This window comes from Protopterus annectens, chromosome 6.part1, assembly GCF_019279795.1.
Source record: "Protopterus annectens isolate FY-2018-M chromosome 6.part1, PAN1.0, whole genome shotgun sequence".
NCBI lineage: Eukaryota > Metazoa > Chordata > Ceratodontiformes > Protopteridae > Protopterus > Protopterus annectens.
The window spans coordinates 368,358,786-368,371,485 of record NC_056738.1 but is presented as its reverse complement, the minus strand read 5'-3'; the positions used below and the strand labels follow the sequence as shown (position 1 = coordinate 368,371,485).

General features: G+C 42.6%; 1 protein-coding gene across 1 annotated transcript in view; it reads right to left on the bottom strand.

The window, feature by feature from the left end:
* The window catches only part of FRMD8 (FERM domain containing 8), a 1,254,366-nt gene that overhangs the window by 939,392 nt on the left and 302,274 nt on the right, over nt 1–12,700 (bottom strand). The window lies entirely within an intron of this gene.

Sequence of the window (12,700 nt, the reverse complement as noted above, 5' to 3'; positions counted from 1 at the left end):
ATTAGATCTTTTAAACTCCATTCAATTACCTCAGTGTTTAGCTATCTGCAAATGTGCAGCTCACACAAAACAGCAGGTTGTTATTTCAAAAGGTAATGCAAGAGCTGACGCTGCTGCAAAGCAAGCAGCCGCAGAAGCTTGTTTACACCTAGTAGAAGATTTAGAACCCTCTGAAAGTCTAAATTTGGACATGCTACAAACAATGCAATCATTGACCACACAGGTAGAAAAAAGGCATTGGTTAAAGCAGGGGGCCGTCTTCAGAGACGGTCTGTACATCTCAAAAGAAGGGAAACCAATATTACCTTCTAATCTTTTTCGTTATGCAGCATTATTGAGCCATGGGCAGTGCCATGTCTCAACAGGTGGAATGGTACAGATAGTGAACCAGGTATTCACTGCATATGGATTTTCAAACTACTCTAAAAAATTTTGTTTAGCATGTCAGATTTGCAATCAATGTCATGCACAAGGAGCAGTACGGCCCAGTCAAGGGAGTTTCCCCACACATCCATACCCGTTTCACACCATTTGCATGGATCTTATAGAGTTAAATAAATGTGAAAATAAGAAGTACTGCCTTGTCATTATAGATATGTTCTCGAGGTGGGTGGAAGCTTTTCCAACCAGGAACCCGGATGCAGCTACAGTAGTAAAAGGTTCTTGTGAAAGAAATTGTTCCTAGGTTTGGCATTCCGGAGAGAATATATAGTGACAACGGAACACACTTTGTAAACCAAACTATACAACAGCTAAGTAAGTTTTTTGGTATTTCTCTAAAAAATCATTGTGCTCATCATCCTCAGTCTGCAGGGTTGGTCGAAAGACATAATGGTATACTTAAAAGTAAACTGAGGAAACTAATGGCTGAAACTGGGAAAACCTGGCTGTACTGTTTACCCCTGGCACTGCTGAACATGAGAACAGTTCCCTCAGCAAAAGGGCTGACCTCATATGAGAAACTGTATGGGAGGGCATATTGTACACTCCAATGGAAACCTCTCATGCCTTCAGACCAGGAAGCTGATCTTACATTAGCTGAATATATGAAGAAACTGTTAAATTCTAAACATCTGTTGCAGTCTAATTCTGTTTCAGGTTCAGAGCAGACTAAGAAGCTGGAAGTAACAGTGACGCCAGGAGACTGGGTGTGGATCAAAATCATGAAGAAGAACTGGGCATCACTGAAGTGGGAAGGTCCCTACCAGGTGCTTCTTTCGACACCGACTGCAGTCAAGATTGCAGGGATCCATCTGACACACTGCAAGTTAGTGAAGAAATTCGAATTGGGTAAAAATCTTACCTCTCCATCAGGACCCTAAGCACAAAAGTCTGGCTACAAAGGGGGGTCAGATCAATAGGAACTGATCCGTCTCAAACCCAGTGAAGCAATCATCGGTGCTATGGTCCTATAGGGTAGAGAATAAGATAAAAGCGACATGATGGCATCAAAGAAAGTTGAATTCCATCCTTTTGGGAAAACCGAAGAAAACAGAACACTGGAACGACAACCCTATCCACAAAAATATTGTGTGGTAATCTCATTGACTGTTACTGTGGTCATTGTTTTTCTGCTATGGCCATTTCTCTTTTCCGCCACATTTACTGAACCTAGCAAGCGTGCAGCATGGCATCCTGCTTTCAACACATATCAGGCTATAAAGTACGCATATGCAGATATCCTTAATGTTTCTAATTGTTGGATCTGTACAGCTATACCAACTGCACATGGAGGATTACCTTTAGTGGTGTCTCCACTAAATTTTACAGAGACATGGACAAGCTTGCTGAGCAACACGGCTAATATTACATCTGCAAATGCGATTGCCTTACAGCTGTCCCTCCGTCAAAATGGAACTGCGTGTTTTCAGAACTTGATAAAACTAGGGTAGGATGGAGCCATTGTAACAAAACAGTGGTCTACAACTGCACTGCAGACAATTCTCATCTATAAGAAAACTTGTTAAAAACTCTATAGCTAACTTTGTCCAGGAAATGGAAACTTGTCTATTGGAAAATGTTCCGAGGACAGCAGGACTTTGGGGATCGCTTCGAGTTTATCAACATCACCATTAAAGTGGAAGATTGTTATTTTGTGTGCGGAAGAAAGGCATATAAACGGCTACCAAGAAAGTGGTCCGGAAATTGCTTTTTGGGCTACCTAGTTCTAACTTTACCTCAAGGGAAAATCCGAAATGTTCGAGAAGATAAAAAAACTGCCAATCCAGTAGGCCGAATCGATGCATCATGGATATATCGCCATGACCTGGCTCACGTCAGTGATAAAGGACTGTCCCACATGGCTCTCGGTGATGACGTCATATCATGGGCTAAAATCGATTTGGGAACTGAGAAAGTTGTCCAAGCTGCTTGAAACATTGAGCAATGCAACCTTTTCTGCCTTGGAATTAGTGACAGATGAACTGACCGCTATGAGAGCAGTAGTGCTTCAAATGTTAATCCAAGAGGAATGCTGTTCGTTTATCCCAGAAAATGAACATGAAAGATAGCCATCTCGAAGTGATTCAGCAAATATTTGCCTTGACCAAGCCAGGTCAAAATCCTTTAACAGACTTTTTCCAGAGATGGTTTGGGGGATGGGGCAGTGTCCCGATTAATCTGTTGATCGCCAATTGCGTTGGAGCAGCGATATTGATGTTCTGTGGATGCTGCTGTGTCCCCTACATGTGTGGACTGGTAAAAAGCACTATAGATGCCTCAGTCTCAAAGACCTTGTACCAACAAAGTACTGATATGAAGAACTACTAAAGCTGGAGGCGGAAGAATTGTTTACTTGAGCCTAAGCCAAATGACTCTGACTGCAAGGCCCTGGGTGGAAATGGCCAAGGGATGAAATGGACTTGTTTTAGACTCATTAAACAATAAGAATAAAAGATAAATGTGCAAATAGTATAGTGTACAATTCTGCACTTAAAGGGTTAAGAGTTAATACATTTAATCTATGTAAAATGTGTAAATACTGGTAGTCTCTGTAAAAGCTGCTGACGCCTAAAAGTCTGTTGTTCTTGCTGTGGAATGTTGAGATGGGGGCCTCAAACTAGCAACAGATAAATGTTGTGTTAGGAAGAGACAGTTACAGGACCATTACTCAAACTGGGTTTGACACGACAAGCCCTGTGGTCAAGCTAAATTCTGAGAGATGTTTTTGTAAGTCAGCAATTAACTAATAAGCACCTGCTGTGTACGTGCAAAGAAAGTACAGTTTTGTACCTACCATAAATGTAGATATTCGAGTGTTCACACTGCTGTAGTCATTACACTTGGGTTATCCTGCCGTCAGGCGGTCCCCGCAGTCGGTTATCCTGCCGTCGCCAGAGTTCCAAAGTCTTGGTCGCTTCTTCCAGGGTATACAAGATGCATACAACGCCATTTTCTTCAGTTTTTCTTGCTCCAATGTCAGGTGCCCCCAACAGGTAGGCAATACACATTGCTAATAAAAAATATGCATATAAAAATAAAAACATTACCTTCAGTTACAAGCAAATACACCACAAAGGTTGTATAGGATAGAAAGGTATAGATAAGTCCAGCAAGTTCAGAGGGGATGGAGGTTTATGGTAGGTACAAAAAGTACAGTTTTGTACCTACCATAAATGTAGTTGTTCGAGTGTTCACACTGCTGCAGTCATTACACTTGGGTTATCCTGCCGTCAGGCGGTCCCGTAGTCGGCCAGAGTTCCAAAGTCTTGGTCCGGCGTCGGTTGCTGTCGCTTCTTCCCTGACGTCAGTGCGCCAGGGGTATATAAGATGCATCCGACGCCATTTTCTTCAGTTTTTCTTGCCCCAGATGTCAGGTGCCCCCAAGTAGGTAGGCAATACATATTGCTAATAAAAGATATACATATAAAAATAAAAACAATACCTTCAGTTACAAGCAAATACATCACAACGGTTGTATAGGATAGAAAGGTATAGATAAGTCCAGCTAGTTGAGAGGGGATGGAGGGGAGGGTAACCTGGACCGCAGCAGTGTGAACACTCGAACATCTACATTTATGGTAGGTACAAAACTGTACTATGTTCATCGTGTTACACTGCTGCAGTCATTACACTTGGGTAGAATCCCAAAGCTAAGGTTGGGTGGCTGGTCTATAAAGAGTTAGGATTAGCTATGAGGCCCTGCAGAACTGCAGTGGCAAATCCTGCTCTGGATTTAGAGTAAAGAGGCAGGTGGTAATGCTTGGTAAAGGTGTGCACTGAACTCCAAGTTGCAGCCTCCAAAATTTCCTTGGTAGGTACTCCTCTGAGAAAGGCTGTTGAAGTGGCTGTTGCCCTGGTGGAATGTGGCCTAATGTTATTTGGGGCTGATTTTCCATGTTGTGTGTAGCAGTAATGTATACAGTGCCCTATCCATTTGGATACAGTTTGCTTTGAGATGGCCTTGCCCTGTGATCCTGCAGCATATGCTACAAACAGTTGCTCAGTTTTCCTGAAAGCTTTTGTTTTGTCCAAATAGAAGCGTAGCTGCCTGTGTATATCCAAAGAATGCAGAAGTTTCTCCCCTTTATTCTGGGGGTTTGGATAAAAAGTTGGCAAATGGATGGTTTGGTTAAGAGCCACACTAGATACCACCTTTGGCATAAAGGTAGGGTTTGTCCTTAAAGAAACCCTGTCCTGATGAAAAATTATAAACAGTTCCACTGCCATTAATGCCTGTAGCTCTGAGACTCTTCGTGCTGAAGTTACTGCCAGGAGCAGAGCTGTTTTCCATGATAAAAATTTTAGATTGGCTGTACTGGCTGGCTCAAAAGGTGGCAGGGGTCGTTTTTCCAAAACGAAATTGAGGTCCCAAGTTGGTGTTGGTGCTCTCCGGGGTGGTCTTATGTTTTTAGCCCCTCTGAGGTACTGTTTTAGCAAGGGATGAGAGAATAAAGGAGGATCCGTGCTGTAATGTGCTGAAATGGCAGAGGCGTGGATCTTAATTGATGAGAAGGATAGGCCTCTGTCCAGGATCTCAGTTAAGTATTGTAAAATCTAAGGAATGTTTGGAACAAGAGGGTCAAGGTTTTGAGCCTGGTTCCAGGCGCAGAATCTCTTCCATTTTTCTGAGTAAGCTTTCCTGGTGCTAGGCCTCCTGGCCTCCAAAATGACATCCATAACAGCTTTAGAGAGAGGTGTTGCCTGTTTGACTAATGAATCTGCCATGCAGCCAGGTTTAGGGTTTTGAACTGACCGTGTAGGATCTGATTGTTTTGTTGAGTCAGAAGGTGTGGAATTTGAGGCAAAATCCATGGTGGGCCTGGAGTTAAGTTCCTTAAGGTAGAGTACCAGTGCTGGCATGGCCAGTCTGGAGTAATCAGGATCATCTGTGTTTTTTTCTTGTCTGGCTTTTAGGAGTACCTTTGAAAGGAGAGGCAGTGGCGGGAAGGCATAAACTTTTAGGTTTTTCCAGCTGAACAAAATAGCATCCACTTTCCATGCTTGTTTGTGATAAGTCCTTGTGCAGAATTTTTGTAGTTGGCAATTCAGTGGGGAGGCAAAAAGATCTATGTCTGGGCATCCCCATTTTTTCGTTACCATGCTGAAGATTTGTGGATTCAATTTCCATTCGTGGGGGTCCATGATATTTCTGCTTAGATCGTCTGCCAGAATATTTTTCTTTCCTGGCTGGAATTGTGCTTGCACGTGAACTTGATAAGCTAGAGCTGTGTTCCACAAGGTCATGGCTCTGCCAGAGTATTTTTCTTTCCTGGCAGGAATTTTTGATTGATGTGAAGATGCAGCTGTTCTGTGGTCCACTTGCCCTGAATGCATTTTCCTGCCACGTGTGCTCCCCAGGCGTATTCCGAAGCATCTGTTGTTAGAGTCTGCCTGGCTGTGGGTAAGGTAAAAGGCTGACCCTTGTTCAGGTGACATGCCTGTACCCACTATCGAAACTCATTGGTATTACTGCTTCTAAACTGTGAGAGTGTTGAGTCCAAACACTTTTTAGTACCATTGTAATTTCCTCATATGCAGTCTGGCATATGGTATTAGTAGTATGCAGGATGCCATGAATCCCAGGGCCTGCAGAATTTTTCTTGCAGGGAGATGGGACTTTTTTGCCAGAAGTTGAAAATACTGAGTTAGTTGAACTTGTTTGTCTGGCGTGAGATAAGCCATCTGGGCCGTTGTATTTAAGCTGGCATCCAGGAATATAACCTGCTGTAAGGGCACTAGTTTTGACTTCTTTTCGTTTACTGTGTACCCTAGAGAAATTAGCAACCTTTTTACAAACGCCAGATGCTGTAGAAGAATGTCCTTTGTCTCTGCTTGAATGAGGCAGTCGTCCAGGTATGGATATATCTGAATTCTTTTTTGTCTGAAAAATGCAATTACTGGTGCCAGGCACTTTGTGAAGATCCTGGGCACAGTAGATAAGCCAAAGGGCTGTGCAGAGAATTGGTAGTGCATTGTACCATCTTTGAATCTGAGGTATCTTCTGCAATTTTGTCTGATAGGGACATGCAGGTATGCCTCTTTGAGGTCCAGAGTAACAAGCCAAGCCTTCTTGCCCAGCATGGGTAGAAGCTGCTGTAATGTCAACATTTTGAATTTCGGAATATCCAGGTATCCAGGTATGTATTTAGAATTGAAAGGTCTAGTATGGGCCTCCAGGCCTTGTCCTTTCTGGGGACCAGGAAGAGTCATGAGTAAAATCCTTGTCCTTGTTCCTGTTGTGATACTTTTTGTAATGTGCCGAAATGGCAGAGGAGTGGATCTTAATTGATGAGAAGGATAGACCTCTGTCCAGCATCTCAGTTAAGTATTGTAAAATCTGAGGAATGTTTGGAACAAGAGGGTCAAGGTTTTGTGCCTAGTTCCAGGAGCAGAATCTCTTCCATTTTTCTGAGTAAGCTTTCCTGGTGCCAGGCCTCCTGGCCTCCAAAATGACATCCATAACAGCTTTAGAGAGAGGTGTTGCCCGTCTGGCTAATGTATCTGCCATGCAGCTAGGTTTAGGGTTTTGAGCTGTCCATGCAGGATCTGATTGTTTTGTTGAGTCAGAAGGTGTGGAATTTGAGACAAAATCCATGGTGGTCCTTGAGCCAAGTTCCTTAAGATAGGGTACCAGTGCTGGCGTGGCCAGTCTGGAGTAATCAGGATCATCTGTGGTTTTTCTTGTCTGGCTTTTAGGAGCACCTTTGAAAGGAGAGGCAGCGGCGGGAAGGCATAAACTTTTAGGTTTTCCAGCTGAACAGGAGCGCGTCCACTTTCTATGCTTGTTTGTGATAAGTCCTTGTGCAGAATTTTTGTATTTGGCAATTCAGTGGGGAGGCAAAAAGATCTATGTCTGGGCATCCCCATTTTTGCGTTACCATGCTGAAGATTTGCGGATTCAACTTCCATTCGTAAGGGTCCATGATATTTCTGCTTAGATCGTCTGCCAGAATATTTTTCTTTCCTGGCTGGAATTGTGTTTGCAGGTGAACTTGATAAGTTAGAGCTGTGTTCCACAAGGTCATGGCTTGCCTGCATAGGGGATAAGAATGAGTGCCCCCTTGCTTGTTTATGTACCACATTACTGTGGTGTTGTCTGTCTTTAGTAGTAATTGTCCTGGATGCAGAAGGTCCTTGAAAGCTGTTAGGGCATTTTGAACAGCCAACATCTCTTTTTGATTGATGTGAAGATGCATCTGGTCTGTGGTCCACTTGCCCTGAATGCATTTTCCTGCCATGTGTGCTCCCCAGGCGTAATCCAAAGCATCTGTTGTTAGAGTTTGCCTGGCTGTTGGTTGGGTAAAAGGCTGAACCTTGTTTAGGTGACATGCCTGTGCCCACCATCGAAACTCCTGTTGTAGGCAGAGTATCATTGGTATTACTGCTTCTAAACTGTGAGAGTGTTGAGTCCAAACACTTTTTAGGTACCATTGTAATTTCCTCATATGCAGTCTGGCATATGGTATTAGTAAAATGCAGGATGTTATGAATCCCAGGGCCTGCAGAATTTTTCTTGCAGGGAGATGGGACTTTTTTGCCAGTAACTGAAAATATTGGGTTAGTTGAACTTGTCTGTCTGGCGTGAGGTAAGCCATCTGGGCCGTTGTATTTAAGCTGGCACCCAGGAATATAATCTGTTGCGAGGGCACTAGTTTTGACTTCCTTTTGTTTACTGTGTACCCTAGAGAAATTAGCAACCTTTTTACAAACGCCAGATGCTGTAGAAGAATGTCCTTTGTCTCTGCTTGAATGAGGCAGTCGTCCAGGTATAGATATATTGGAATTCCTTTTTGTCTGTAAAATGCAATTACTGGTGCTAGGCACTTTGTGAGGACCCTGGGCGCAGTAGATAAGCCAAAGGGCAGTGCAGAGAATTGGTAGTGTATTGTACCAGATTTGAATCTGAGGTATCTTCTGCAATTTTGTCTGATAACATGCAGGTATGCCTCCTTGAGGTCCAGCGTAACAAGCCAAGCCTTCTTGCCCAGCATGGGTAGAAGCTGCTGTAATGTCAACATTTTGAATTTTGGAATATCCAGGTAAGTATTCAGAATTGAAAGGTCTAGTATGGGCCTCCAGGCCTTTTCCTTTCTGGGGACCAGGAAGAGTCTTGAGTAAAATCCTTGTCCTTGTTCCTGTTGTGGTACTTTTTGAATAGCTCTCATGTCCATGAGGGCTGAAATTTGTTTGTGTGCCTCTGCCCATTGATTTTGTGGCAGGTCTGGCATTCCTTTTAGCCTTGGTAAAGTATGAAAGTGGAACCTGTAACCTTGAGACACAATATTCAGAACCCATTTGTCTTGGGTGATTGCTTGCCAGTTTTGAGAAAAAAGTGCTAGTTTCCCCCCTAAGGGGGCTTCCAAAAGGGACGTGCTTGGCGTACGAAGGGGAAAGTCATTGTGACTGTTTCCTGTAAGGTTGAGATTTGTCCTCACCTCCTTTTGGGGTTGAGGTGCCCCACTGTCGTCATCTGTTTGAGCCTTGGGGTTGAGATCTACCTCTTGGGCGTCTGTATCTGCCTCTCTGTGGCCTGTCTGACACTGGAAAGGACCAATTCTTTGTTGGCCAATTTCTGCTAAACCAAGGTGGCTGTACCTGTAAGAAATCCTTGACTGTTTGCTTAGATTTAGCTTTATCCTCCATTTTCTTTAACACCTCTTCTGCCTTAACAGCAAACAAGGTATCTTGCTGTAAAGGAGCATCCAATAATTTTGCCTTTACATGATCAGGTAAACTCTGTTCTTTTAACCAAGCATGTCTTTGAATCACAGAACCTGTAACTGCGGCTCTACAAGAGGCATCTAAAGAATCAAAACCACATTGCAGAGTATGTTTTCCCACGTGTTCAACTGCATGCAATAAATCCTGCATTTCTTTACAATCAGGAGCTTCTGAGCTTGCAAGCATTTTCTGTTTTAACTGAGCTATTAAATATTGTTGGTACTTAAGCATGTGAAACTGGCAATTTAAAGCTCTTACCACTAAGGTTGCAGAAGTGTATACTTTCTTCCCCCATCTATCCAAAGCTTTGGAATCTCTATCAGAGGGTACTGGATTTTTTGCAATGGAAGCCTTAACTCGTTTTGGACCCTGGGAAATAGTTTCTGGATCAGCAGAAGGGTTTTTGTAAAGAAACTTGTGAGAGTCAGGGACTCTATAGTACCTGTCTGGCTTGGCTGGAGCAGGGCGCAAAGAATCAGGAGACAAGCTGGAATCAGAGAACACATCATCAACAATGTCTAGGACAGGCAGAATAGCCAGCGGCCTGTGCTGAGGCAATAAAAGGAAATCCCTGAGCCTTTTCTTGGATTCTGAGTAATCCTGGCTTTCCCAATGGAAATGCTCCCTCATGGTATGTAAAGTTTCCCCAAAAGAATAATCCTCAGGGGGAGAGGCTGAAGGGATAGATTCTTCAGCATCAGAGTTCTCATAGGGGGGGAGAGAGTATCCCTGGTCTGAAGAGGAATCAGAGGAAATGGAAACCTGATCAGAGGAATCATAGTCTGTATCCTGCCTAGGCCTTTTCTCAGGTGGGGGATGGGAACCCCTGATTAGAGTAATGAGGTCTTCGGCCATTTTAAGCATCTGTTTCTTAGGCATGGAGGACTGTCCAGGAGAATGCTGTACTTGTTTCTTTGTCTTTAATGGTACCTTTGTCTTGGCTGTTGTTTTAATGGTGAGTTGTGAAGGTCTGAAAATACCCTCAAAAGACGATGCCTGCTCAGCGGCTCTGGACCCATCTGAGGGATTAGTTTCCGTAGGCCCAATACCTTCAGTTTCCAGAGGCCTAGTTGCCTCCATGTGGGAGTCCGAAGCGGCCTGTGGCTCTGAGGTAGCGGGTGTCAGGGGCTGCGAAAGTGCCTCACTGAGAAGGTTTCGTCGTCAGTTTTGGACCTCGGATGCCTGTCTTTATTCTTGTCTTTGCGTTTTTTCGGTATTGAGGTCGTCGGTTGATCCGACGGCATGGTATAATTGAACCTTCGCCAGTGCAAAAAGCAAAATCAAAACGCTGTTTTATAGTTGTTAAATCTAGCTTATGAGGTATTTGCTTCCCACAAGAAATACAATTATCAACTTTTTCTGACATCGGTCTGAGGCAAGAAAAATGTTTCCCCAACGGGGTACTTAGCTTTATTGAAGACTTCGGATCTGAAATTCGACTTCGAAAATCTCAGGAGTTGGCCGACCGGCACTTGCGAACTGCTTCTGCTTCGGGCACTATGCGGCAAGAAAGACTGAAGAAAATAGCGTCGGATGCATCTTATATACCCCTGGCGCACTGATGTCAGGGAAGAAGAGTCAGCAACAGACGCCGGACCAAGACTTTGGAACTCTGGCCGACTGCAGGACCGCCTGACGGCAGGATAACCCAAGTGTAATGACTGCATCAGTGTAACACAATGAACATCTGTATAAAAACAGCAGGCTGAGCTATTGAAAATCAGACAAACCTTGTACCTACATGCTTTGTCTCCTTGCTGCAAGTAATAAAGAATGCCTTGCTGAACCTTACGTGAATTGATCTTTGTATTTTCTTTAACAGGCATGGAAAGATAGACATGGTATGTGTAAACCATATTTTACCAACGATGCAACAGTATGTGATCCACATGCAGGTAGTGTTGTTGAGAGTAGTGAGATGCCACGACAGATCACTAATGAGAGTAGTAATGACTTGAGAATAACTTTTCCATATGCTAGTAATATAAATATGATCTGCAATGTCATTAATAAGAAATGGAATATACTCTCTACTTTGGATGGGTTGAAGGGGATAGTAGGAGACAAACCTAAGTTTAGCTTTCAAAATAATAAAACTCTAAAGAACCATTTTTGTTACAAATCTAGTTTAAATAGGACTACTCTTAGATCAGATAGAGTAGGTACATATACATGCAGGAGTTGTACTGCCTGTGCATGTATACACACAGGTACTAACTTTGGAAGGTAGTGAGCATATGTTCATGTTTCTGGTCCTGGAAATACTTGCAGTCAGGAAAAGGGGAGGAGACAAGAGGAATATTACTGAGGTGGCTGAACAAAAATGGATTATGTTACTGGGCACTGATAAAGCGCCTGGTTTGAATAATATGGTCTCCATTAAACCCTTCCTGAAAGCGAGACAGTTGAGACACTAGTGTTTTTAGCTTACGTATGTTGTGATGTTTAAAAATGTTAAATATGGTTTTAAATAAGTTAATTGTTTTTAATTGAAATAATTAATGTTAACTGGAGTACTATTTAATGTGGTTGTTTTAAGTCATTTTTATCTAAGTCTGATGAAGAGGTGAACCCTTGAAAGCGCTTACGTACAATAAATTGGATATTCTGCTGTGTTATACCAGTACTACTGTTTTTTTTTTCTCTATATTGAAGATTTACCCACGGTTAGTATGTTTTAATCACGAGGGCGAAGCCGGAATGATTAAACAAAGGCAACTGTCGGTAAATCTTCAATATATTACACCCAGGAGTTGGCTGTTGCTATTATATGACAACATTATTTAAGAAAAAAAATGCATTTACTTTTCTTTACTATCTTTGTAGAACAGCTCTGTGGTGGTGTTCTGCGTTGTTTCCATATCCTGCAGCTTTGTATTGTATTGTATTCTGCATGCGTATGTGACTTGCTTATGCAGCACATCAGTGCTTTGGAAAGTAAGCCATGGAGATGGGAAGATCTCCATTGCTTGCTTCTTTTTTTTGTTTTTTAAATAGAAACTGTGAAAATCGGACAGTTTACAGGTACGAGAGAGGGCAAAAATACAAAGAAAATCAGGTACATTTCTTTAGTTTTGCATAACTTACCTGACTTTCCTTGTACTTTCTCTGGCTTCTTTAACTACCTCTCGACCTCTTAGCTGAAGAAAACTGCAAAACCTTTACATATGTATTAACAACTGGACTTTGTTCTATTGCTACATGCTCAATTTACAACCAGCATGCTAGTTGGGATGACCAATCAGAGTGTACGTTTTTGAATGTTAATGACCTGTCATTGTATAATAAATATGTACACCACATGAAAACGAGGAACTACCGTTATGTAAGTAAACTTACCAAGACATCAGATGTTCAAATGATTACTGCTGCAGTAACCAAAGCTTTAAGGGTTATATCCTGCACAGGATAAAACAGCCTGTTGTACCCTATGCAAGGAAAACATGTACAGCATAAGCTACTGTAGAAGTGGTCAAAATGATGGACATAATATAATTTATCAACCACGGTATGGGTAAGGCCAAACTAACGCCAAACA